Source organism: Chiloscyllium plagiosum, unplaced genomic scaffold (genome assembly GCF_037043375.1).
Source record: "Chiloscyllium plagiosum isolate Xiang-an unplaced genomic scaffold, Cpla_swu_hap1 HiC_scaffold_14, whole genome shotgun sequence".
In the NCBI taxonomy this organism is placed as follows: Eukaryota; Metazoa; Chordata; class Chondrichthyes; order Orectolobiformes; family Hemiscylliidae; genus Chiloscyllium; species Chiloscyllium plagiosum.
Window position 1 is genome coordinate 58,970,748 of NW_028270152.1, and position 24,124 is coordinate 58,994,871.

At 41.7% G+C, this 24,124-nt stretch overlaps 1 protein-coding gene across 13 annotated transcripts in view; it reads right to left on the reverse strand.

The window, feature by feature from the left end:
- The window catches only part of chl1b (cell adhesion molecule L1-like b), a 900,313-nt gene that overhangs the window by 432,908 nt on the left and 443,281 nt on the right, over window positions 1-24,124 (reverse strand). The window lies entirely within an intron of this gene.

The following is a 24,124-nucleotide window of genomic DNA, read 5'->3' on the forward strand; positions in this document are numbered from 1 at the left end:
GCAGTGCATTACAGATTCTGACAACTCACTGTGTGCTCAAGCTCTGGTGTCAACCATCTGAAGTCTGACCCTTCTGGTAAGCATTCTCACTGGAAATAGTGATGGGCAGAGACAGGTCAATTGGGTGAGCTGTAAATTTTGGTGTACAAGAATGTAAGGGGTGAGAGGGATTGGATTTGGGGCAATCAGATGTCTTTGGCACAAGAGGACAGTGCTTGCAGCCCTGGGAAAATGTAGAAGGGGGATATCAGAGAGGTCAGCGGACCATTTCAGGTTGGATTAGGATAGATCAGAAGCCACTTTGTAGGTTTGGGCCCTGGGAGAAACTTGTTCAGGTTGTGTTTGATTGAGGAGGCTTGTCAGGTTGACACATTCCCGGAAGGTTATTGTAAAGGCAGTTACCTCCTGAATCTAATAAGTCCCCAACTCGATTGAAGCTGACACATGGTTTTACAATGTTTGTAGAAAAATAGTATGAACAATGACAATTTGAATATATGACTACCATATTTAAATTTCCAACACATTTTTCATAAGCAGGTTAGCCACTCTCCATTTACCAGCCTCAGGTATTGGGAAATGGGCAAGTTGGAGGTTACTTGATTCAGGAAACTTGTGTCAAGTTTTAACTCCTCTACAAAACTCTGGCTCTTGGGTTCAAATTTCCTCTATTAATAAAGCCAAAAATTCCATATGCCTTTTTATTAGCATTTGCAAAGCTTTCTGCCACCTTTACTGTGTACACACATACTTAGATCTCACTATTCTTATACATCAGCACCCAGAGGGAAGAACATGCAAACTCCACACAGACAATTACCCAAGAGTGGAACTGAACCTGGGTCTCTAGCGCTGTGAGACAGCAGTGCTAACCACTGAGCCACCAGACCACATCTCATCATTCCTACTTTCAAAGCAAATCACTGCATTTTTTTCTGCAATAAATGTTAATTGCAAGGTTTTCTGCCCACTTCACCATTCTCTATGGCCACTCTCTAATTAACTTGTATAATGCTTATGGTTATGACATTTCAAGTATATTCACTGATTTTCTATCAGTGCAGTGTTGGAAACCACTTAATCATGGGGACTGGGTGTTCTTTAGTACTGTTACTTTCTTCACTATTGTTATTTTACTCACATTAGAACATAAGAACTTGGAGCAGGAGTAGACTATCTGGCCCTTTAAGCCGACTCCACCAGTCAGTAAGATCATGACTGATCTTTTCATGGCCTCAGCTCCACTTACCCACCTTCTTACCATAACGCTTAATTCCTTCACTGGTCAAAAAGTTATTTGTCTTAGCTTTAAAAACATTTACTGAGGAAGCTTCAACCACTTCGCTAGGCAGAGAATTCCATAGATTCATAACCCCTTGGGTGAAGAAATTCCTTCTCAATTCAGTCCTAAATATGCTCCCCATAATTTTGAGGCTGTGTCCTCTTTTCCTAGTTTCATAATTATTTTTGATGTTCCTGATCCTGACTCAATATTGAATTCTATGGGGTGTCGGCATGCTCACTGATTCTTCTCCTGTGCACATTGATGCAAAATAATTATTTAATGTGTCCGTCATTTTGTAATTTTCACTGACAGTACCACCTGCATTAGTATTGAAGAAGCTCACCTTCTTCCCAACGCTCCTACTTTTCCAAAACATAACTGCACCATATTCAAGTTGATTTTGATATCCCTTGTGAAATTTGTTTCACAACTATGTTTACTCACACTTATTATCATCCTTTTTTTAAAAAATCAATCACTTTTCTCTTTACTCCTCCCATTCAAGGGTCCTTGAATTATTTTGGCATTTTGTATTTTTTGTCTTGCAGTTTTATTTAGTCTTTTACTGCTTTAGTCACCTGTTTCTATTAGAAGATGTCGAGATCATTCATGTTTTCAACTCCAGCAAGGGACCTAGCAGTGAACCCTTTGGTATGCCACAAGGTACAGCCTTTAAATCGTCACCCTCTGCTTCCTGTCACTGAATCAATTTTGGATCCAATTTGCCCAAATGCCCTGGTTACTATGGGCTCTTAGGTTCTTAACCAACCTGCCATGTGAGACCTCATTAAAAGCCTTACTGAAATCCATGTAGATGACATCAAATGGACTACTCTCATCCACGCACAGTCAACTCTTCACAAAATTGAATCAAATTTATTCGATTACGAAATCTTCCACACAAATCTCCAGGAAATCTCCTGCCTGTTCCCCATACATCAGAGTCATACAGCTTGGAAACAGACCCCTCATTCCAACCAGTCCATGCCAAACAGAATCTCATGCTAAACTAGTCCCACCTGCCTGCTACTTCTCCATATCCCTCCATACCTTTCCTATTCATATATCTATCCAAATGGTTTTTATACGTTGTAATTATGTACATTTTTGTTTTCAAAAATATACTTTATTCATAAATAATTTGATGGTCTGTACAATTGGTCATGCCATACGTATGTAAACATTTACATGCAGAGATCAAAACTTATCATTTTTATACAGGTCTGTACATTTTTTGATCATATGCCCATATAATTAGCTGAGGCGTCAGCAGAGCCCAAATGACTGCATGGGCCCCCTGTTCTTCGTTAGGCAGGCAGACTTTACACAGTGGTCTTTCCCCACCGCGCCTTGGCGACAGCTGGCCCAAGCTTCAGCGCGTCCCTCAACACGTAGTCCTGGACCATGGAATGTGCCAGTCTGCAACACTCAGTCGGGGTCAACTCCTTCAGCTGGAAGATCAGCAGGTTTCGGACCACCCAGAGAGTGTCCTTCACCCAGTTGATGATCCTCCAGGCACAGTTGATGTTCGTCTCGGTGTGCGTCCTGGGGAACAGACCGTAGAGCACGGAGTCCCGCGTCACAGCGCTGCTCGGGACGAACCTCGACAAACACCACTGCATTCCTCTCCAGACTTCCTCTGCATAGGCACATTCCAGAAGGAAGTGTGTGACAGTCTCGTCCCCCCCGCAGCCGCTTTTGTAATTATGTACATCCACCACTTCCTCAGCAAGTTCATTCCACACATAAACAACCATCTAAAAGATTTGCCTCTTATGTCTTACGTCTTGATTCCCTTCTGAGTACAGTTCTTGATCCTCAGAGGTGTAAACTGGTTCTGTACATATGCTTTTCTGAACATCTCAGGTTGATATTCTGCCACTTTTCCCATGAGCAGATTGGTCCAGTTTATTGGGGACAGTCTGTTTATCCACAATGAAGTTATCAACATGTAAATCTAGCATCTTAGCATATGGTTCACATTTCTCCCTTTCAAGCTCCACAGTGAATTAAATTACATTATGCTCACTATTAAATAAACATTCACATATTGCCGGCTGTGAACTAAATCTAATTCATTGTTTGTTACTACATGGCTTCTCAGACATATTGTTGCTGAAAATTATCCTAAATGCTCAATAAATTCATCACCATTCTGACATGAACTAGTCTGCTTATCCAACCATATATGAAAGTTAATAAAAGCAGAAATTGGTTCAAAAACCAGCATTTTCCAAGTTACCATCAGTTCTGAGGAAAGTCATTGAACCTGAAACGTTAAATATGCTTTCTGCCCACAGATGCTGCCAGGCCTGCTGAGCTTTTCTAGCAATTTCTATTTTTGTTTGATTTGCAGCATCCACAGTTCTTTTGGTTTTTATATGCATGTTGAAACCACCTTTAAAAACCACTCTGTTTTCACTAATGTGCTTACTTACTCTTTACACTTACATTCACAACACTTCACAGCTCAACTGCCATCAGGGCACTAGTACACACTGTCATCATTTTGTTTCCTTAATTTTCCCCACTGTTTGCTTACTTCCCATTATATCCTGAATTAGCATTGAAATCAAATGATTTCAGCTTTAACTACTCAGGCCAGTCCTTCTCTTCTCCTATGCTTTCCCTAACTTTGATTGTAGACATGTGTACTCAGATATGAGAGGCAAGCAAACTCAAGGACATAGACTGTATATGACACAATTAAAGGGGTTGAAATGAGCTCTTTGTCAAAATGAAAGCTGACATTGCCATGTCTCCTTTCAAAACCAAAGTCTGACCGCAGGGAATTATTTGGAATCTTGATTCACCTCCGAGCTTAAGAAGGAAGTTGGTCCTTTTTTTTTCCATGGGATGTAGTCGTCACAGGCTAGACATTTATTACCCAAGAGTCAGTGGCAGGTCAACCACATTCCTGTGGATCTGGAATTACACAAAGGCTAGACAATGAAAGGATGACAGTTTCCTTCCCAAAATGACATTAGTGATTCAGGTGGAGTTTAAACCAGCAATGATTTCATGGTCACCATTGGACTCATAACTCCAGATTTTAATTGAATGCAAATTGTACCATCTGCCATGGCAGAATTCGAACCCAGGTCCCCAGATTGTCACCTGGGTCTCTGGATTCACAGCCCAGTGATAATAGGCAGAAGTGGGTACTGCATGCTGGAGATTAGAGTCAAGATGAGAGTAATGCTTGAAAAGCACAGCAGGTCAGACAGCATCTGAGGAGTAGGAAAATCCTGATGAAGGGCTTTTGCCCGAAACATCAATTTTCCTGCTCCTTAGATGCTGCCTGACCTGCTGTGCTTTTCCAGCACCACTCTAATCTGGAGCCCAGTGATAATACACCATTGCCTCCACTGATAGTACAGGAAAGGGATCAAGAAAATAAAAGTATTTCTCATGAGCAAACTGAGCTTAGAAAAGCTATGAGGGAAGATAGGAGAGAAAGTGCAAACAGACGTGGAATCAAGCTTAGGGTAGCTGCAGATCATGGGGACACTTGGCAGAAAATAGAAGCTGCAGCAGCTCATCCTGAACTCGGTAACAAAGGAAAAGAACAAAGATCTCCTGCTTTTGTGGAGAAGGCGCAGGAGAACAGGGAAGGCCTTTGGCTGTATGTTGCTGCCTTAGAAGGTACAACTTTATATCATTTATGCAGTCACAAAGTATGACAACATTGAAATAAAATATATTTTTATTACAACATGCTATCTTCCCCCAAAAAAAGACAACTCTTCTTATCTGCCTGAGCGGACACAGGGGTCAGGGATTAACACTGCTGCCTCACAGCGCCAGGGACTTGGGTTCGATTCTATCCTCGGGCGACTATCTGTGTGGAGTATGCACATTCTCCCAGTGTTGGCATGAGTTTCCTCCTGGTACCCCAGTTTCATCCCACAGTCCAAAGATGTGCTGAATTGCCCATAGTGTCCAAGAATGTGCAGACTAACTGGATTCGCCATGGGAAATACAGGGTTACAAGGATAGGGAAGGGGTGCATCTGGGTGGGATACTCTTTGTAGATTTGGTGTGGATTCAATGGACTGAATGGCCTGCTTCCGCACTATATAGTTTCTGATTCCTGAAGGGATGGAAGATCACCTGTGTTTATTAATCATTTTCCATTGTTTTCTTTCTCTGAATTGTGAAACAAGTACCACAAACACTCTGTTGATAAAACTTTTATATCTGTAGCATCCACGCAATGCAACACCACCATCTAGAGGCTTCTCCTGGTGCTGCAACTTTTCATTCAAGAACTGAATGATTTTTTTGGTGCTGAGAGAGAAATGTCTCAAAATTCTGGTGTTCCTTTTGAAACATTAATGTACCATATCTTTCCTGATTGTCAGAATCATATTCTTGATGAATTGCATTAGACCCAGTCTCTGTATTTGGGCAACAAAACACAATAGGTACAGTACATGCAAACGATCACAGGATTTATCATGCAATATCATGTTTCTCCAATTCATTTGCATTACTTCAAAATGTACTGAAGTCAACGACAGTTTTACTCAGTACTATTGAAGATCCTTCTCAAAATGGTGCACTCTGTTTGGTCTACTTTTTTACGTAAACATACTATTTTTACAGGAGATTGATTTATATTCAGGAACAATCCAACCCTTAATATTTATCAATTAATCGTTTGAATTCGTTTGGGATAAAAGAGCACCAATTTATTAAAAGTTAGCACAATTTTCACTTTGTTTAGAACTTTGAATATTTCTAACATGCTACCAAAGTTCTTTATCCTGTCACTCATCAATGCCAAAATGCCAAAAGACAAACAATCATAACCATTTACAGTGTACTGCAGGTGAAGACAGTGCTGACTGTTGATTGGTCAAGGCATTGCCATGGAAAAGGGACAGGGAAATGTAGGATTCCTAAGCTCATGGGTAATTTTTAAAAAGTGCTACGCTTGAAAAAGTACTTGCTATTTGCATTAAAATGCATATTATTTCCAAAAAGTAGGTCACATTAAAATGTTTGATCATCTTAAATTGGCTGTTGGTGTAGTTATGAAATAGTTCAGGATCATTCAAAAAGTGCTGCCTAAAATCTGAGGGGAGCCATTTTGTGTTGGCCAATCAGCCAGCCTGCCAGATAAATGATAAGAAATTCACAGACTAATCATGCAGAACAAAGCCATGCATACTTGCACTGGCTCTCTAAACATTTTAAATTAGTGAGGTTCTCTTGGCTTCTTCCCCTCTAACTCTGCACTTCATTTGCCCTCTTGAATGCCTCAATGAAGCAGTACTGTTCCAGGCAATGTATAGAGAGGTTAGGTAGAGGGCAAAAACTTGTCAAATGGAGCAGAAATTCAGAAAAATGTGAAGTTGTCCACTTTAGTGGGAAGAATAGAAAGATAGAGTAAAACATTATTTAGGTGGAGAGATACTGCACAAATTCTCGAGTGCAGAGGGATCTGGATGTTTTTGGATATGTTTCATTCAGGATTAGGATATAGATAAAGCAAGTAATTGGAAAGACTTTTTTTTCAAATTCAAAGTTGGTACATAGGCACCGCCAGCTGGCCAGCACCTTATTGCCCATTCCTAGTTCCCTGTGAGAAGATAGCTTCTTGGACCATTGCAGTCATGGTAAATCCACAAGACCCTTCTGGAGGAAATTCCAGGATTTTGACCTGGCGATAGTGAGTGACTTGGAAGGGAATTTCCAGGTTGGTCATGTTCTCATGTATCCGCTGCCCTTGTCCTTCTAGGTGGATATGGTGGTGAATGTGGAAGGGGCAGTCTAAGGATATTTGCTGAATTTTTACCTTGCATCTTATAGACAGTACAAAGTACTAAGTGTCAATGCTAGAGAGAGTAGATGCTTAGATGTAGTGCCAATCAAGCAGCCTACTTTGTCCTGATGGTGTTAACCTTCTTGAGTATCGATTGCGACATGTTGGGACTATTCCATCACACTTCTGACTTGTGCCTTGTAGTTCGTGGACAGGCTTTGGGAATCAGGAGGTGAGCTAATCGACACAGTTTTCCTAGCTTCTGGGCTGGTCTTGTAGCCATTATATTTATATAGTGAGTCTGGTTGAGTTTCTGATCAATGGCAACCCCCAGTTTGTTGATAGTTGGGTATTCAGTGATGGCAACAGCTATGAATGTCAAGGGGTGGTGATTCGATTGTCTCTTATTAAAGATCATCATTGCCTGGCATTGTGTGGTGCAAATGTTACTTGCACCTGTCAGCCCAAGCCTGGTACTGTCCAGATCTTGTTGCATTTGAACATGGACATTTGAACATGCTTCAGTATCTGAGCAGTCATGAATAGTGTTGAAATGTTGTCCTCTATTACAAGCAGAATGTAGTGTAAGATTGAGAAGTCTTTTTACAACTGTACGAGGCATTGAGGAAACCACACTTGGTGTAATGTCTCCATAATTAAGGAGAAATAATCTTGCACTGAAGATACTTCAAAGAAGGTTTACAGGGATGCAAGAATTATTTTACTAGGAAAGACTGATTAAGTTGGGCCTTCGCATTAGAGTTTAAAAAAATGAGAGATCATTTTGATTCATACAACATGGAAACAGACCCTTCAATTCAACTCGTCCATGCCAACCATGTTTCCCAAACTAATCAAGTGTGGTTGGCCCATATGTCTCCAAACCTTTCCTATTCATGTACCTGTCCAAATGTGTTTTAAATGTTGCAACTGTACCTGCATCTACCACTTTCTCTGGCAATATATTGCACATAAGAACCACCCTCTGTGTGAAAACATTGCCAGTCAGATGTCTATTAAATCTTTCACCTCTCACTTTAAAATTGGGCCCTCTAGTTTTGAAGACCCCAACCCCAGGGGAAAGAATTACCAGGGGAAAGAATTACCTCATCTATGCCCCTCATAATTTTATAAACCTTGATCAGGTCACCTCTCAAACTTCTACGCTCCAGTGAGAAAACTTCCAGCCTTTTCTTAGAACTCAAACCCTTATTCAAACATGTAAAATTCAGAGGGAGCTTAAGACAGTGAATGCTAAAAAGACAGTGTGGACTTCCGGAACTAGAGCCAAGTGAAACATTGAGGGTTCCCCACGATTAATAATGAGAAATTTCTTCTCACAGAGAAACATGTGAATTTCAAATTCTCCTTCACATAAAATATTGGAGGCTTTGTAATGAAATATATTCCAATTTTGAGCTTGGCAGATTTTTGATTTTCCAAGGAATTAAGGGTTCTGGAGGACAAGCCGAAAAGTGGACTTCATGGCACAATCAGACCAGTCATAATCCGAGAGAATGACAGTGCAGGCTGTACTGTCAGAATGGTCTGCTGCAGCATCCCAAGTCTCAGATTTTTGTGATGTGAGCTTCTGATTTAACAATGAACTTTGAGACTTAAGATTGTGTATCTCCTGAATCTCGTTCAGTTGAGGCAAATCCCATCCTACTTTAAAAGGTTTGACACATGTCCACAAACTTGTGGCTTATATCACTTCATTTATTCAGAAAATCTCACTTTTTGAGACTTTACCCAGCTAAATTTATATGCAAGTGAGAGTTGTATCTGTGATCAAAGCGCGCAAGAATACTTCATGATCTAACACAAGAACCAGTTCTAAGAAAGAGCCCCAAAAAGGAAAGTTTACACATTTCAATGTTGAACAAACTGAAATTCTTATTTCTATAGTGTAGGATAGTTGAGCCGAGGTGAAATCTCAATCTTCTGTATCACAATCTTTAAAGACAACGAGTGAACAATTAGATTTGGCTGGTACTCAGGCATAGGAATTGACATATGCATTTAATGTGCACTTGTTTGTCATGATGTAGACAGCACATACGCTATGTGCCGTCTGCTAATTTAAAAGATAAAGCTTACTGCTCAGCACCAAGTTCTGTCCAATTTAGTGTGAGGCAAGCACCACCTAAAGTCAGTTTGCTCTTCTGAAAGGCAAGGTGCATTTTGGCTGAAGCAGCTATTGAAACTGAATTAAAAAGAGTTTTTGAACAGGAATAGGAAGAGGAGTGGAAACAAGCCCAAGAGCATGCCCCATGTTTCTCTGATGATGCTTTGGAGGCAATGGTGCAAAACGTTGACAAAAGGAGAGGGTTTCTCTTCTTGCAGGGGAGAAAAGGCTCTCTAGTCAGGCATTCTGAAGACAATAAATGCCCAAATGTCAACACTATGAATGAAAGCAGCGTAACTTGAAGGAACTGAATACAACATTGAAAGAAATTCAGTGATTTCACACAAGTGGGCACAGTCATTTGCAAATTCCATATCGTCAGAGGTGAACTGACAGTCAGTTCCATTCACCTCAACACTTACCAACAACCTTCATGAATTAGGATTCATAAACAAAACCTCACCTTCCCTTCACACTGTAAATCCCACCATCAAAACTGAGTTTTCACACACAACCAGACATTCAATGAAATTGTATCAGTCAGGTGAAATTGTTTCACCATATTCAGTGATAGGCTTCCTCCTGTTCTTGCAGGACAGGTGGCCCATAATCAGATGCAGCAGCAGGTTGCCAGCAGGAACATGTCTTGCCGTATGTTCTTACACATGGAGGAAACAATGCTGACAATTCACTTGTACAGCTACACTAGAGGTCATGATCAGTAATGAGCTATCCTTTATCATGCCTTCCTTCATGGCAACCTTATCCTTGCACCTTTCTCATTGTAAATACTACCTGGTTGAGGATGGGTGCAGTAGTTTGAATTAAAAGATTAACAAAGGTGATGGTAACTGATGAACGGGAATGGCAGCATTTTGTTTTGTTAAATATGTTGGTCCCTCTACATTTTTTATATTTGTTCACAGGATGAGAGTGTCACTTTCTAGGTGAGCATTTTTTACCCACCCTAATTGCTCAGAGGCCAGTTCAGAGTCAATCACATTGCTGAGAGTCTGAAGTCACATGTCGGCCAGACCAGGTAAGTGTCGCAGTTTCCTCTGTAAAGGACGTTAGTGAATGAGATGGGTGATTCCTGACAATCGACAATGAATTTGTGGTCATCATTCGACTTTTAATTTCAGATTTTAACTGAACTCAAATTTCACCATCTGCCATGGTGGAATTCAAACCCAGATGCCCAGAGCATTATCCAAATCTCTGGGTTAACAGTCCAGTGATAATACAGCAGGCTGTCACCTCCCCTGTAATTGCACTGTGGTAATCTTACAATAGTGGTTGTTTAGCAGCCTTGACTAACACCCCTGAGACATAAATACAAAACTCACCACAGCAGCTGAGGGAATTTCATTTCAGTTAAAAATATCTTGCTCTCATTGACAACACTAAAAACTACAGGTAGTTATCAAGTAGTCTGCCAATACCCTTCTATTGCGGTGTTTCTGATGATGTTGAGGAACTCTTGGGAGGAGCAAATGGAGTGGTTGGAGTATTCTATTAGTATTCCTGATGAAGGGCTTTTGCCCAAAATGTCGAGTTTCCTGCTCCTCTGATGCTGTCTGACCTGCTGTGCTTTTCCAGCACCACTCTAATCTTGATTCTAATCTCCAACATCTGCAGTACCCACTTTCGCCTATTCTATTAGGTGTTTCAGTCTTGTTTACAGCTCTTTGGCTAGCCTGTAGGTAGGTGTCCCGAGGGGTTAGATCATAGGTCTGAGGTGTGCTCCTGCTTTATGAACCTTAGGTAGTCCATAGAATCAGGGTGTGTTGGATCCATCAAGATTGATCTTTTGCAGATGTATTTTATTGATGTTCCCTGCACTGCGGAGTTGCTTTAATGTCAGGGTAATCCTGTTCTCGAGTTGTGAGGTCGAGTCTATTGCCACCTGTTGGTAAGTAGCGGTATCGCCGAGTGGTTCAGTTGCAAACATGAAAGGGAAATTGCGCGCCAAGAAACTACTCCAATGCCACCAAGCCAGAATGAACAGTTGCATTAGAACAAACCATCTCCACACAAAAACACAGGACCAGAACTAGGAAAACACACCCACAACAATGATACAGACAATGTAGAGACATGGATAAAGATTAGATTACTTACAGTGTGGAAACAGGCCCTTCAGCCCAACAAGTCAACACTGACCCTCTGAAGAGCAACCAACCCAGGCCCATTCCCCTACACCTAACACTATGGGAAATTTAGCATGGCCAATCCACCTAACCTGCATGTTTTTTGGACTGTGGGAGGAAACCGGAACACCCGGAGAAAACCCACACAGACACGGGGAGAAAGTGCAAACTCCACACAGACAACTGCCTGAAGTGGGAATTGAACCCGGGTCCCTGGGGCTGTGAGGTAGCAGTGCTAACCACTGTGCCACCCAGACAGATCACTCAGATACTCAGAAATTGGTCATTGGTACCCAGACTAAACTTTAATGACAAAGATGCCAGAAAAAACAATTTCCTCACAGCACTAGAGACCATACTAATAAAACGACGGAGTGGACGAAGAAACACAACTGTATTAGATAGATGATAGCCCTGACCTGAAGCAGAAAAGGAAACTGGAATACACTCACCAAAGAAATGAAACCGGTGGAGAAACTCAAAAAAGAGAAGAACTTAGCGACACTACCAGCGGACAAAGGAAGCATGACCATAATACTCAACAGAAACCAATATACAGTAGCGCCTTGACTTACGAACTTAATCCGTTCCGGGACCCGGTTCGCGAACCGAAAAGTTTGCGAACTGAACCAATTTTTCCCATTGTTCGGATAGCGTAAGAATGATTGGACATAGCAATGAACGCTGTTCACATCACACGCGCCAAAGACGAACTGAATGAGATCATGCGGGGCCCGAGAGCTTTTGCGTTCAACAAGCGCGTAGCAAAGCAAAACAATGAAACCACGTGGTCGCACATAGGCTTTTTGCTTCATATGTACGTTGAAGCAAAATTTTACATACAATCCTGTTCGTAAACCGATTTGTTCATGAACGGGGTCGTTCGTATGTCGAGGCGCTACTGCACATAGAAAGCAAACTATTCTGTGATACTGCTACTTACCAACAGGTGGCGATAGACCTGACCCCACAACTCAAGACAGGATTACCATGACACTAAAGCAACTACACAGGAAACATCAGCAAATCGGGCTTGCAAAAGATGAAACCCGACAGATCTAACACACCACGATTCTACAGACTATCCAAGGTTCACAGGTAGGAGCACCCCTCAGACGTATTACATCACTCCCAGGGAGACCTACTTACAGACTAGCCAAGGAGCTGCAGACAAGACTGAAACACCTAATAGAATACTCCAACCACGCCATTCACTCCACCCAAGAGTTCCTCAACATTGTCAGAAGCACCATAATAGAACAGGATGAAATAATGATTTAATTTGATGTAACAGCACTCTTCACATCTACAGACATCAATCTAGCCAAGGATACCATTGCTGCATTTTGGGGCAAAGCGGCTATGAGGACACTTGATGACACCAGCAGCATCAACAAGAACAGCATATTAAAATTACTAGACCTATGCTTCAAAACTCACTTTACTTTCAATACACAAGTGTATGAACAAATCAACGGCAAATCAATGGGGTTCCTGATGTCAGGACTGATAGCAGAAGCAGTAATGAAGTACAGTGGCTCAGTCGTTAGCATTGCTGCCTCACAGCACCAGGGACCCAAGTTTGACTCCAGCCTCAGGCGACTGTCTGTGTGGAATTTGCACATTTTCCCAGTGTCTGCGTAGGTTTCCTCCAGGTGCATTGGTTTCCTCCCACAGTCCAAAGATGTGCAGGTTAGGTGAATTGGCCAAGCTAAATTGCCCATAGTCTTCAGGGATGTGTAGGTTAGGTGCATTAGTCAGGGGTAGATGTAGAGTAGTACAGCATGGGAATGGGTCTGGGTGGATTATACTTCAGATGGTCAGTGTGAACTTGTTGGGCCTAATGGCCTGTTTCCACACGATAGGGATTCGTTAAAAAAAAGCAACGCTTAGAACAGACAGCCCTTCCTACCATCCAACCCAAACTCTGGATCCGGTATATAGATAACACCATTGTCATCATTAAATGCACACAACTGGAAGAAACCCAAGACCATATCAATAACATACTCACTGCAGTAAAGTTCATTAAATAAGAGGAAAACAACAGCAGACTCCCCTTCCTGGATGTTTTAGTGTTACGCACACCTACCGGTGGAACTCCAGACCAGTATGCACAGGAAAAACACCCACACCAACCAGGTACTGAATTATAATAGCAACCACTCCAGCACACACAAATGGAGCTGCATTAGGACATAATTTAAATGGGCAAGGACACACTGCAGAAATCCAGAACTCCAGAAGGCAGAACATGAACATCTATTCAAAGGATTTAAGTGAAACAGGTTACCACAAAAGCACTATCCTCCGGTACTTACGGGACAAATCCAAAAGCAGAAAACACAACACAATCAGACAATAGCGACCATAACAGACATCAACGACATATCAGAGATAACCACCCAACTACTCAGACCCCTGAGAATCTTGGTGGCCATCAAACCCTTCCACCAACTCATCACAAAGATTAAAGATCTGATATTCACATCCAAGAGGATGAATGTTAGCTGCAAGATACCCTGCAAAGACACTAATGAAACGCACTACTTAGGACCAACAAGAAGAAAACTGATCATACGAGATCACGCACATCAGCTCACCACTGCCAGACATGACGAGCACACTCTCATTTCCAATTACACAGACAACAAAGGATACAAATTCAACTGGGACGATGTAACCATTCTCGCACAGGTGAAACAGAGACACGCCAGAGAATTCCTTGAATCCTGGAACTCTATCAACAGACACATTGAACTGGACCCCATATACAAACCATCAGATACAGAGCCAGAAATATCAATAAACAGAGACAAATAAATACCAGACGGGATAGAGCACCAATACCTTATCAAACTCGCACTGATGTTACTCAACAAGGCAATGAAATGTTTGCAAGAAGCAAAACACACCAGCTGGGCAAACGAATCCACAACTTCATATTACTCACTGTTCCACTGCCATCCAGCTGGGGTCCAGCCTGCTTCAATGAAGAGACTGTCTGTGCGGAGTTTGCATATTCTCTCCAAGTCTGCATGGGTTTCCTCCAGGTGCTCCGGTTTCCTCCCACAGTCTAAATATGTGCAGGTTAGATGGATTGACCGTGCTAAAGTGCCCATAGTTTCCAGAAATTTGCAGGCGAGGTGGATTAGCCACAGGAAATGCAGAGTTACGGGGATAGGGTCAGGCGTGGGTTTGGGTGGGATGCTCTTCAGAGGGTTAGCAAGGTGTTGATGGATTGAACTGCCTGTTTTCACACTGTAGGAATTCTATGATTCCATGAAAACATGCCAGGAGCAGTATCAGGCCGAAATACAGATAAGGTACAAAACTGATGAAGCTACAACATGCATGCCAAACAATGGAAGTAGCGAATACACCTTTTGAGAGCTACCCCTTACCCTGGCTTCCAAACCCCTCTGCTCATAACCCCAGGTACTGCCCCCCAGCCCCCAACACCCTAATGTTGTGTGTGTCCGAGGTCCTCTATGATTTTGGGGGTCTGGGGAAGGGAGGGCATGGGCAACACTGGCCTCCTCACATGTTGCCTAGAACATAAGATACCAGCCTCTGATGAGTTAGCACATCTCACTATGTGGGACTTCTCTCCCATTGTAGAGATTCCAGGATAAGGCCCTTCCCCTGGCCTCCCCTCTGCCTGTCTGACTTGATGCTAAGCAAACCTTCCCAACACAAGGCACCATGGGTTTCTCATTGGCTTTCCCGCCAGCTAGCAAGAACCCAGGTGTCGGAATGGGATTCCTCCAAGGTTTTTATTTTAGTACCAAATACCTTGAGAAATCTGGCAGTTAAGGAAAACTGGTTAGCAAGTTTTGACAAGATTTGTAGCTCAGGTTGAGGTTCAGGATGCAGGTTTGCTCACTGAGCTGGAGGATCCATTTTCATGAAATCGAACCTTTCAGCTCAGCGGGCAAACCTACATCCAGAGGAAAATGGGTCAAATTAATGGGGCCAATGCCATGACTACGTTTGGACCAGGAAGAGGGTTCCTCCAGTTTTAAACAAACAAACTTTGTATATTCCCCCCAAATCCATGATCTTCTGTGACTGAACCATTTGCTCTTTCCAAGCGAGAAGATCACTAACCGTCCATCATAAATTCTCCAACCAAACCACACCATTGTGATCTCTGCCCATCCTCACTCTCACCAAACCCCTATCTGCTCCTTAGATGTGGAATTGTGCAGTTGACTGCCCCATCCAACAGGCAGCTGAGCATGCCAGTTCATCTGACTGTCAAGGCGACAAGGCTGAGGATATTAAGGCAAACACAGCTTGGAGTTAAAAACCAAGTTTCCAGCTTTCCTGACAATAACCCCTGCACTATCCACCCCACCCAAAATTCACGACAGCATTAACGCCTCTGTTGGTAAAGCTCAAGATACTATGCGCAATTCCAACAGATACCTCAACTCATTCTGCCACCTTCGGAGATTTGAAAACATACTGTAAGAGTAGGGCTTTTCTGTTTTGAAAAGTCAATAACTTTGAAATGATGGGTTGCCTGCAGACAGCTAACAAATACAATTGTCAAATCAGAGACAGTGCCAATGCCTTGGGGAGGAGAAGCTAAAAATATGGCCTTCCAGATTATGAGGAATCAATCAATGCAAGATGTCAGCTGACTGTATGCATTACTTTAAAACTTCCATTCTCAAGAAACACAAAGCTTGGACTTTGTGAGTAAAGCGAGGAAAAGAACACATGCTGTCTCCAATCTTATTTCTCATCTGCTTATGACTGGGAATGTCTGAACTCTTAAAAGCAGTTGAAGAGTAAATCATGAAGTTCCTTTGTTAATTCTCAGCTTACACTGATGCCTTTCAGAGAAGGAAATCTGCCATCCTCACCTGGTCTGGCCAACATGTGACTCCAAAGTTACAGCAATATGGTTGACTTATAACTGGTCTCTGAAATGGTCTGGTAAACCACTCAAAGTTATCAATTGTTATGAAATCTCAAAGAAAAAAATTAAACCAGACAGACCACCTGACATCAACCTCAGTAAGGTTGAAGAAGGGCTTATGCCCGAAACGTCGATTCTCCTGTTCCCTGGATGCTGCCTGACCTGCTGCGCTATTCCAGCAACACATTTCAGCATCAACCTCAGTAATAAAAACTACAACAGTAAAGATAGCCCTATCAACCCTGCAAAGTCCTCCTTATTAATATCTGGGGACTTTTTAAATTTATTTATTCATTCATGGGATGTGGGCAATACTGGCTAGGCCAGCATTGTGACTGTCACAAAACAGAAACAGAAAACCAAACTAAATCAGCCTCCCTGCCTCTGTACTTGCAACACATTAAAATTGAAACCTTCAAAGACCCTCAAAATTGACCCCAATGGTTCCTAACCAGATATTTTAATAACCAACCCTAGACTTTACAAGTAATCAATTCCAGACACCAGTTTGTATCTTAAATAAACGACTTTGCAATTTATTAACACAATAATTTGCCTGGTGCAAAATATAGCAATGTAATCAAATTGGTCTTTGCTATAAACCTAAAACCTTTGTTTCCTCATTCACACACAAGGCAAACAGAGAAACAAACACAGTTAATGGATAAATAGAAGAAAATAACAACTGGCCAGATAACTTCAGTGGTTTTCAAATTGTTCCATAGGCATAGTTGATGATTTCTTAGTTGATTTTCTAAGATGTCTATCAGGGTAACCTTTACACTTCACTCAGGTAAAAGCAGTAATACTTATAAATAAGTTTTCTATTCTCTGAGCTTTTGTGAGTTGCAAACGGGGAGTTAGGATTGGAGTTTCCAAATCTTCTTGTCATACCACCAACAGCCAGATTCCCTTTTCTGAAAGCACAGTCCAAAACCCAAATCAAACTTTGACCACTCCATGACAAATTGCCTATCTCTTCCACAAGGTCCAATTACCATTCAACATCTTCCATCTGCTTGAACAGAAGATCTTTCCCAGACTTGTCTGAACCATTAATAGCCTCATGAATAGCCAATATCTATTGTTTAAATAGAATACCAGGGACCTGGGATCAATTTTACCCTTTGGTAACTGTCTTTGTGGACTTTGTACATTCTCCCAATGTTGGCATGGATTTCCTCTGACTGTTCCAGTTTCCTCCCACAGTCCAAAGATGTGCAGCTTAGGTGGACTGGCCATCATGTCGAGGGATATGTAAGTTAGATGGATTATCCATGCAAGGTTTCAGGGAGAGGGTAAGGATGGTTCTGGGAGAGGGGGTGATGCTCTTTGGAGGGTCAGTGTGGACTCAATGGGCCGCTTCCATATTGTAGGGATGCTATAATTCTGAAGAAAGAACATCTAAAGAACCTTTCAATCAACATCCAACCAAATAACTTCCAAGCCTGGCCTCACAACTGAACAAAATCTTGTTTGGTCTTGTTTTCCTTTTAAACGAAGTTGTTACACTGTCCAAAAGCTCACATCTTTAGCTCACAGTTCCCAGTTTACAGCTCCTGACCAAGATTGATAAAAGGATAAAGGTTAAAATGAAAAATCAGCACAGGTTCTAACAGCAACTCTATCCAAAGCTAATGGAACGCATTTGTTCAAGAAGGCAGCTCATCCCCACTTTCTCAAGGACAACTTGGGATGAGCAATAAACCCTGGCCCAGCCAGCAGCATCTATATCTCATTACTGAATTAAAAAAACATTCAAGTTTGTCACACTGAAGCTTAACATTATGACTACCAGAAAGCATTCCAAATGTGGAAAAATATGAGGTTATCCACTTTTGAAGAGTATTTCTTAAATGGTAACATATTGCGAAGTGTAGATCCGCAAAAGGACCTCAGTGCTCTTGTCAATATGTCACTGAAGGCTAAAGTCAAGGAACAGCAAGCTTTTCAGATAGCTCATTGAATTTATTGCAAGAGGATTTGAACACAGAAGTCATGACATTTTGCTTCAGTTGTATAGGGGCTTAATTAGACCAGACCTGAAGCTTTGTACAGAGTTTTAACATTATCTCAGGGAAAATATTATTGTCATAGAGAGATTATGGTAAGGGGTAGCAGACATGTTCCTGGGATGGCAGGACCATCCCATGAGGTGGGACTATTCTTTGTGTTTCAATAAGATTTATTTCATCATAATTGTCCTCTGTTAAAATTCAGAAATGATCAATTGGGTCAAGAGGCTGAGCAGTGGCAAATGGAGTTTAATTTGGATATATGCAAGGAGTTGCATTTTGGTAAAACAAATAAAGGTAGGATTCATGGTCGGGCTTTGGGTAGTCAGAGTCATAGAATCATAGCACATAGAACTGACCCTTCATTCCAACCAGTCCATGCTGAACATAATACCAAACCAAACCAGTCCCACTTGCTTGCTCCTGGCCCAAATCTCTCCAACCTTGCCTATTCACATATCTGTTAAAATGTCTTTTAAACATTGTAATTGTACTAACATCCATCACTTCCTCAGGAAGCTTATTCCACATGCAGAATACCCTGTGTGAAAAATTTGTCCCTCATGTCTTTTTTAAATACTCTCTCTTCTCACCTTAAAAAGTGTGGTCACTAGTCTTGAAATCCCCTATCCGAGGGAAAGATAGCTACCATTAACTCTGTCTATATCTCTCAGTATTTTATAAACTTCTATCACGTCGCCTCTTAACCTCCTATGCTCCAGTGAAAATCATTCCAACCCATCCAGCCTTTATCTCAAACCTTCCATACTTGGCAGCATTGTGGTAAATCTCTTCTGAACCCTCTCTAGCTCGATAATATCCTTCCTAAAACTGGGCGACCAGCATTGGACAGAGTATTCCAGAAGAGGCCTCACCAATGTCCTGTACAACCTCAACATAACTTCCTAACTCCTATACTCAAAGGATTGAGCAATGAAGGCAAGCATACCAAATGCTTTTTTAACCACCCTGTCTTTATGCGATGCAAAGTTCAAACAAATATATACCTGTATCCCCAGGCTCCTCTGTTCTGCAACACTACCCAAGGCGCTACCATTAATTGGATAAGCCCTACCCTTGTTTGTTGTACCAAAATCAATACCTCACATTTATCCAGATTGCACTCCACCAGCCATTTTTCAGCTCATTGACCTATTTGATCAAGATCCCTTTGTAATCTTAGAAAACCTTCTTCTCTGTCTACTATCCATCAATTTTAGTATCATCCACAAACTTACTCACCATGCCTTCTACATTCTCATCGAAATCCTTTACATAAATGACAAACAAAAGAGGACCCTGAACCAAACCCTGTGGAACAACATTGGTAACAGGCCTCCAATCTCAACAGCAACCCTCCAGCATTAATTTTTTATATTCTGCTATTAAGCCAATTCTGTATCCAATTGGGAAGCTCACCCTGAATCCCCTGTGATCTATCTTTACTCATTAGTCTACCATGTAGAAACTTGTCAAAGGTTTTATTTAAGTCCAAATAAACAGCATCTACTGCTCTGCCACCATCGACCTTTTTGGTAACTTCCTCAAAAGCTTAATCAATTTTGAGAGATACGATTTTCTTCACACAAAACCATGCTGACTACCCCTAATCAATTTTTGCCTCCCTAAATGTCCATAAATCCTATCTTTTATAATCACCTCAAACCATTTACCCACAGCTAAAGTCAGACTCACAGCTCTATTGCTGTTTGGTTTCTCCTTACAACCTTTCTTAAACAAAGGTACATTAGCCACCTTCCAGTCATCAGTCACCTCACCCGTGGTTATAGATGATACAAAGTGTTGAACAGAGACCTGGGGGTTCAGGGACATAATTCTTTGAAGTTTTGCATCATATGCAAATAGGGTGGTTTAAAAAAGCATTTAGCATGCTTGGCCTCATTGCTCAGACCTTTGAGTCTTGGAATTGAGATGTCATGTTGAGGTTATACTGGATATTGGTGAGGAATCTTCTGGAGTACTGTGTACAGTTCTGGTCACCCTGTTATAGGAAGGAAATTATTAAACTGGTTCAAAAAAGATTTACCAGGATGTTGCCGGGAATGGTAGGTTTGAATTATAAAAAATAGGCTGGGTAGGGTGGGGCTTGTTTCACTGGAGCACAGTAGATTGAGGATTAACCTTATAAAGGTTGATAAAATCATGAGGGGCATAGATCGAGTGATCAGTAAAGTTAGTTTCCCTAAGGTGCGTGAGTTCAAAACTTGGGGGCATATTTTTCAGGTGAGAGGTGAAAGATTTAAAAAGGGCATGAGGGGCAGCTTTTTTTACACTGAGAATGATTCATGTGTGGAAATGAACTGCCAGAGGAAGTGGTAGATGCAGGTACAGTTACATCAGTTCAAAGACATTTCAATTAATATGAATTGTAAAGATTTGGAGGGACAAGGCCAAACACAGGCAGGTGGGACTAGTTTAGTTTGAGAACACGGTTGTCGTGGACTGATTGAACCGAAGGGTCTGCTTTCATCTTTATGACTCTACGTTAAAAAAATAGATTTCAGTGTTCTCCATTTCAAAATCATTTTGTTTTGAGTCAATTATGATTCTACCTTGGAATGAAAAGTATGCCAGAAAACAGTGGTTCTCGCCCTATTAACATGGCTTGGAGTGGGAGGGTGTGGCCGTCAGAGGAGGAGAAGATGAGAAAATGAGACAGATTGAGAGGGGACCCACAGAAAAAGACAAAGACAGTGATAACAGTGGTGAAGAAGTGATAGGTAAGTAGAATTGGTGTAAATATTTGCTGTGAAAAGGAGAAAAATGGATCTGCTCTGCTGAGAGAACCGCCAACAAAAGTCAAACAAGAGACAGTCAGGGAGAATTGGGATGCAAGCAAAATGGAATAGAGGTCAAAATCTGAAGTTATGGAAATCAATATTGTATTCTGCAGGTTATGAAGTGTCTAACTGAAAAATGAGGTGTTGTTCCTCCAGCTTGTGTTGAACTTTATTAGAATACTGTAGCAGGCCAAGAATGGAAATATTAGTGAAAGAGCAAGGTGATTTATTGCAATGGCAAGCAACTGGAAGGTCAGGGCCATTTTTAAGGAGAGAGTGAAAGTGTTCCGCGAAGTGATCTCCCAGTGTGCAATTGGTCTCACCGATGTCAACCGCATTGAGACTGAGTGTGAGCACTGGGTATGAGAAGGCATTGTGAGCAATGAGTACAGTGGGCCAGTTTGAAAGTAGTACAAGTAAAATGCAGCTTACCTGGAAGTGATATCTAGAGCCTTGGTCAGCAAGGAGGGAAGGATGAATTGGCAGGTATTACACCTTCCAAAATTAAATGGGAAGATGGCCCAAGTAAATAAAGAAGTATTAGGAGTGATTGAAGAGCAGACTACAATGTCACGGAGGGAAGAGTCTCTCTGAACTGCTGGCAGTGGGGGGCGGGGGGGGGGGAAGATGATGTATCCTGCAGCAGTATACGATGGCTAGATTTCTGCACAGTTCTAATTTCTGGACATAATCTCAATAGTTTGAGTCATTTTAATCCTGGAAGGGCCAAGAAGTGTTCAAGACATGTATAGATTTGTGCCTGTGTGTTGAAAGAACCAAACAGAAGCAGCACCAAGTACCTAAAGGACACTGAGGTGAATGCAATTCCTAATTTCCCTCTGTAAATTGCAGCTTAACTATTACAAGGTCTCCTTTATGCTGAAATAAAAGTCAAAGTCACTTTGATGGAAGGTGGAGAAGATAGTCAGCCCACATGCCTTTGGGTAATGGGCACTTCAGGAGCTGATTCCACCTCCACCAGCATTTTACCTGTGGTACAAGCATCTCCATTCAGTGGATAGCCCAACAGCTTCTACAGCACACACTGGTGTCAAGCAATGGGGCATGCTGAGGATCTACTCTAAAGTTCCCCTGTGTCCATTGGATCTATCTCCCCTCAAACCCCAGGTCACAACCCCCTTTTTGATCTTCTGAGACCTTCAAAACTGGCCAAGCACTCCTTCAGTCCCAACATTAGGTTCTGCCAGCCAGGGGCACTGCCAATACCCTGGCCTTCCCTTTCAAGTCCAGCTTTGCAACTGCCTGTCGATCGGGGGCTGTCTCTATTCCCAGCCACTGCTCCAATCTGGCACTGCTAGGACTACTGGGCTGTCAGTTAGCCATTCAGACTGTGGCTGGGGACAAGCCTTTGGCGTTTAAGGGGAGTCAGTGAGGAGAGAGGAATAAACTCCCTGTGGCATCCAGCCTGGAAAGCTGAGACTCCATTGACTTCATTGGAGAAACAGAAAAACAAATGGTCTCAATCATAGTGATAAGAATCAAAACTCTTTATATCACATGAGTGATAATCATTGAATTATCAATCTCTCAACTCTGTAGCTTAATATATATAAAACAGTGAAACCTATTTGATGTTATCCAGTGGATATTGCGGCAAATATAGTAGGAGAAGACCATTTGGTCCTTCAAGATTGCTCCATCCTTCAATATGATGCTGATGATCATCCACCTTAGCACCCAGTCCCCACTTTCTCCCCATACTCATTGGCCCCTTTCATCCTAAGAATGACAACTACATTTTTCTTGAAAGACTTCAAAGTTTCGGCCTCTCAGTTTTCTTCAGAAACTGGCCCACAGCAGACTACCTAGCAGTCAGTCACAGTATTGAATACACTCAGTACATGAATCTTAAAAGGGAGCTTCCTTAAAGGCAAAGTGCATGTACAACATGCTACTTCTTCCAAAAGAAAGGAAGTAATAAATGAGCCAATGGTTTTCCATAAGGTACAAATAATCTGTTGATGCGTCTGGAACTTGTCATCGTACGTTCATTAGGAGGAGTCATCAAGATTTTCTTTCACGTGCTGTAGTTGATCTTCCAGAATTTGCTTATACTGATGCACTACAGTCACACATTGTTCCAGATTATCCACTGACTGATCTCATTCCTCAAGCTGTTTTGAGTGATTGCAATCTTCTCAGCATTAAACTATTTCATTCCTCTTGAAGTTTACTTAGAAACTTCTGGATTATTTTAATTTAATGCACATTTTAATATTTTTTAGTCCAGTATATTTTCTTCTTCCTAACCTGCACTAATAATTTTCCAGCCTCAAGATTTATTTCTGAAGGGATTGTCTCATTTTATAGTTCCTTGCCATGGGGGCATCTCAAACTGGTTTTCCTACTGTCACTTCCTCCAGTATTACTTTGACTCAAGTCTGTGTTTCTGCAACCCATGCCCCCCTCCTCCCTGGTCCTTAACTTCCACTCCACCAACCTCCATATATATCGCAGTATCCGCTACCATTTCACTACAGCTTTGCTGTAGTGCACAGCCTCTATCTTTTCTGCCACATACCTTGCAAAATTGATTGATAAGTGCATATTTCCCTGGCGCATGCTGAAGGCAAAACTTTCCACAGCCTGTTATTGTTAGATGTTCTAGTGACTGTGTCAACCATCGAGCTTACACTTAGGATCTGCAAGCTTCATCAACTGCGATGATTACTTCATACTCACATACCCCACTGTTCACCATAACATCATAATGATTAAGATCTAATAGTCCTTTATTCATTTAGGATCGATTAACTTTGTGCATCAGTTCATTCAAAACAGTGCAAGCTATGAAGCAGACATTATAACAAACTAACTGATATATCAGTATGCATCTTGCAAATATAAAGCAGACTAACTGGCAGATAGAGTTGTAACATTATACACATACATCACACGGAGTACTTAAAGATGAATTCTCTTCGAGGTTGGGCAGGCGTATAATTCTTCACACTTGTTTTCGAATGTAAGTGTAGACATGAAAGAGCAGAGTGGCTTAAGGCAAGGGTTGATAGAGAATGTGTG